Source organism: Limulus polyphemus, unplaced genomic scaffold (assembly GCF_000517525.1).
Source record: "Limulus polyphemus unplaced genomic scaffold, Limulus_polyphemus-2.1.2 Scaffold874, whole genome shotgun sequence".
Taxonomy (NCBI): domain Eukaryota; kingdom Metazoa; phylum Arthropoda; class Merostomata; order Xiphosura; family Limulidae; genus Limulus; species Limulus polyphemus.
In genome coordinates this window covers 143,099-148,211 of record NW_013666484.1, presented here as the reverse complement: position 1 = coordinate 148,211, position 5,113 = coordinate 143,099, and the positions used below count along the sequence as shown (strand labels likewise).

Genomic DNA, 5,113 nt, shown 5'->3' with positions numbered 1-5,113 from the left:
CCCTTATGATTCACAGTGGCTTCAATGGACCAATCAGGCCCCTCCATTATACCGAATTCTTTCTTCTGTTATTGTAAAACAAACCTCATGTGTTTTTATATGTGTGGTTTTGAAATATATATAGTAGGCATACTTTAAATTATTTAGTTCAGAAAAATTATGGTTATATCATTTTTGTTCATGCTAAAGATATATATAACTGTTAGATTCAACTGGCTGGTGTTTCATTTGCTTATTTTAACCTTGACGTATTCTTCTTCTGACCAATTAATGGCGTAGAGTCAAAAACAACTGCTTAAATGTGTCAAGAGATGAAATAAGCCAGATTTTCATTATATTTAATAGAAATATGAAAGCACATTCTGTCTAATCTGCTTAAAGAAAAAAACTATCAAGCTAGTAAAACAAAAAGTTATTTTGATGAAACATATCTCATTCCCCCGGTTTCTCCAATTTGCTTTCGAACCCTGTTTATAATGATCACTTTAGTTTCTGTTCAAGCACATAATACATCTTGCTCGTATCTATAGTAACACCATTTTTATCAAGCCTAATGATTCTCATGCATATAAGCCACTAGAAGTTTCCTTTAGGCCAAATTAACTAATTAAACTTTACAAACCACACGACACTACTGACTTTAATTAACTTAATTAAGCCAAAAAAAAATGGTTTCAGACACTGACTTTGCGAGAATAAAATTGACTAAGCAATAGAGTATGTGCGGTTAGCCTTGAATAAGTGGAATTTAGCCTAGTTAGAGGCTAGAAATTAATAATTTAAACCAACTAGTTTGAGAAACATGTAAATCTTCAAAACAAACAAGCAATTTTCATACTTGTCATACCATTACTGCTCGTATAACGAGATATATCAAACATTAATTATATTGGAATACATTGGTAAAGTTAGATATACACGCAGATATAGTTGCAAACATAGAAATGAAGGCTTTTGTTCTTAGTTCAGCCTATGATTTAACATAAAGATTTAAGACAGCAACCATCCATCTGGTTATAGAGTATTACCATGTCAGTTTTATTTGCAATAATATATGCAATATTTCAACGTTTCCAATTCAGATTTTTAAAAGTCTTAGATAACGTATATGTGAAGGAAAGTGTGATGAAGCCAAGTTGATATCTTATTGGTTATCGTGTTGACATTCTGCTGATTCAGTTCTTCTTTTCCTATAATTTACGTACTTAGCTTTATTTCGTTTTGGCAGAACATTATCTTCGTGTCATATTACTTTGTAATCATTGACATGTTGGAGATCTATTACAGTGTTACAGAAGTAAAGCTTTCTTTGTTTCGATGAACCACAGCAGAGGCATTTGATGATGAAAACTGGAGTAAGAATTAGCAGCTTCAGAGTAAGAAGCTGGTTAAAAGATGGGAATTCCCTTGTTGATTGAAAATGCTAAATTAATAGTGAAACATTACTTATCAGCATTTAATAGCAGGATTTTAAAGTATCAACTGGAGATAGAAAAGCATTACATTTTTTGTAATAAACTACATTTATATTTCCAACCTGAACTGCACCACTAGAGTAAGGCTAGTCTCTCCGGGCTCAGAATGCTGTTGACCACATGGTAAGCAACCAGTCATCAACTCAAGCTGCTTATAGGACTACCCTTAGCCGAATATTAGAATTACTTGTCACTTTTATAACGCATGAAAGTACAGATATTATTCAGCGGCGTACATAGCCTTGATCTACACCTTGACGTATTAATCACTAAGCTTTACGCATATCAAATTCCCAAAATATTAATAAGTTACAATAGGAACATAATTTCATGTTTGTTATCGAAACCGGTTGGTTTATTTGTTTGCTTGAAGTTAAGCACAAAGCTACACAATGGACTATCTGCGTTCTGCCCACCACGGGTATCGAAACCCGGTTTCTAGCGTTGTAAGTCCGCAGACATACCGCTGTGCCACTGGGGGGGCATCGAAACCGGAGAATATGAACAGTTTGTTTGTTTGTAATTAAGCACAACGCTACACAATGGACTATTTGTGTTCTTCCCACCACGGGTATCGAAACCCAGTTTCTAACGTTTAAGTCCGCAGACATACCGCTGTGCCACTGGGGGGGGGGGCATCAAAACCGGAGAATATGAACAGAAAGCACTTGTTTAAGAGTTTATATTTGTTAGTAAAAAAATGTCAGTATTAACCAAAATTGCATTTTCATAACACAGTATCTTAGGAAAACATTATGAAAGGTAGAAATTCAGAGCTTTTAAAAAGAAATGTGGGACTGTAACAAAAGCCTGAAATAATGTTTACTATTTCTATCGTTATAAAAATCATTGGTACTTTGAAGAACGACAATATTTTTTGTTAAAAAAATACTTTTAAATGTTTATGAATACTTATAAGAAACAATATACGTTTACTAAACTACTAGACGTCAGACTTGAACTCACTTATTTACTGAAAATGAATGGAATATTGTGCTGCTGATTACTTTGTTAAAAGTGTAAAAAAATGAACGGAGAGTTAGATCGGTGGGAATTTTAATCAGTGAAATGCAAATTTATTTGATTTTTAAATTTCGCCCAAAAGTACTCAGAGAAAACCTGCGTTAACCGTTCCTAGTTTTGAAGTGATAGACTTGAAGGAAGACATCTAATCAACATCATCCAATACCAACTCGATCTACACTTTACCAGTGAAGTGTGTGAACGACAATCGCAGTATAATGCTCTCACGGTTGAAAATGTGAGCATGTTCGGTAATGGGATTCGAACCCACAACATGCGATCCGAGAACCCTAACCACAATATTATCTAAAGGTTTAAGTAAAAAGGATGTGAGGGGGAAAAGAATATCCACTGTCAAACTTGAGTTCAATAACATTTGTGAGGCTTAAAAACCTCATTGCTTATGCTTTCGATATATTCGGGTATCAACATAAACATGTATCATTTTATATCAATCTGGTAATAAATGTCATTTAGAAGGGAAGTTTCAAAATTTAAAAAAAAAAAACATCAGGTTTTGTTATAGATATATAAAATTCATATATTTATATGCTAAAACAAATAACTATCTGATTCTTTTTTTGTCTTTTTTTACTGTTCATACTTTTGTAGATTACAAAAACACGCAATGGAATCTTCTTTACTACGCCCTAATATATATTATCACTTTAGAAGGTCAAGGTAAAAAAAATATCATGGAAAATAAACGTCTTTAATGAGATGCTGCCACATTGGCGTTTTTTACGTTTGACAGCTGCTGGTCATGCTGGGCGTGGCCTACAGATTAGCATGACGGACTGCATATCGACTTTGGGCGAGTTATAAAAGTGACAGTCAATTCCCATTTTTATTTCAAAGAGCTAGACAATGCCGATCTGGCGGCGGGTGCCGTTGGGTGTCTGCTTTTTCCTCGATCAGTAATTCAAAATAATAGATAGCTGTAACTGGACACTAAATGACCAGTTGACCGTTCATTTTGAAAATTTTCAGTTTTAGGTACAATTGCAGACAGTTTACAATGGGAAATAAGCTCTGAAATTATATAAGTACATTAATTATGTGGTTATTATTTCGAACACGGTTATCACCAATTTTCGATTAATACACAATAAAACATCATTGAAAATCTTCTCACCATTTTACTTTCAACTAAAAGATTTTTATTCGTTTAAGATTTCGGCGGTATAATATTAGAATGTGATCTTTTCCATAATTAGAGGTGTCATGAGAATAATCAACCAGCGCCTGTTTTGTTAATGATCCTGAAATATCTTCCATCTAAGCAAATTTAATACCGAGTTACATTATATATATTATATACATTATATATATTTTAATTCATTAAGTGTTTGTTTGTTTGAAGTTAAGCACAAAGCTACATAATGGGCTATCTGTGCTTTAACCACCAGGGGTATCGAAACCCGGTTCCTAGCGTTGTAAGTCCGCAAACATACCGTTGAGCCACTGGGGTGCAATAATTAAGTAAACACGAATACAAATCAAGGTGTTTTTCCGATTCTACGAAACCTAGTGAGCAGAAATGTTTTATGTTACCGATACTACGAAACCTGACGAGTAGAAACGTTTTATGTTACCGATACTACGAAACCTAGTGAGCAGAAATGTTTTATGTTACCGATACTACGAAACCTGATGAGTAGAAACGTTTTATGTTACCGATACTACGAAACCTAGTGAGCAGAAATGTTTTATGTTACCGATACTACGAAACCTGATGAGTAGAAACGTTTTATGTTACCGATACTACGAAACCTGGTGAGCAGAAACGGTTTATGTGTCCGATACTACGAAACCTGATGAGTAGAAACGTTTTATGTTACCGATACTACGAAACCTGATGAGTATAAATGTTTTATGTTATTAGGAATATAAACAAAGGATCTTCGTGGGACCAATCATTACCAATAAGAGTAACACGTGACTTCTTAACACGTACAAAACCTGTTTATGTTTTCGCATATTTATCAATAACTACTATTGCTTAACATAAGAACAGGTTCATATAATATATTATGTAGAGCTAGGCGTGGTTTACAGAATGGGATGCTGGATTATGGATCCGAGAGTCCATGGATGTAATTCCGTTGACTCAGAATTGCGCTCTGAACTTTGAGCCATGGATGCATTATAAGAGTGTCAGTCAAATTATATTACTCGATTAGAGAGCCTCAAGAGTAGTTACCTTCTACATGGCTTGGCATGGCCTAGCGTTTAGGGCGCTTGAATTACAATCTACTGGTCACGTGTTCGAATCCCATCACCGAAAATGATCGCCCTGCAGCCATGAAGATGTTATAATGTGACTGTCAATCTCACTATTCTATCTAGTCTACCAATTCTAAATTAGGGACGGCTAACACAGATAATCCTCGAGTAGGTTTTTACGAAATTCAACAATAACAAAAAATTTATGTCGTCACACAAAAACCTCAGATTTGCCTAAAACACTTAGCAGCTACAAGTACTGTGAAACGTATAGTTTAGCCTAAAACACTTAGCAGTTACAAGTACTGTGAAACGTATAGTTTAGCCTAAAACACTTAGCAGTTACAAGTACTGTGAAACGTATAGTTTATCATTTCATTTAAGTTATA

The 5,113-nt window shown here is 34.4% G+C and overlaps 1 protein-coding gene across 3 annotated transcripts in view; it reads right to left on the bottom strand.

Moving 5' to 3' along the window:
* Positions 1–5,113, bottom strand: part of LOC106460984 (nephrin-like) — a 197,398-nt gene that overhangs the window by 86,732 nt on the left and 105,553 nt on the right. The window lies entirely within an intron of this gene.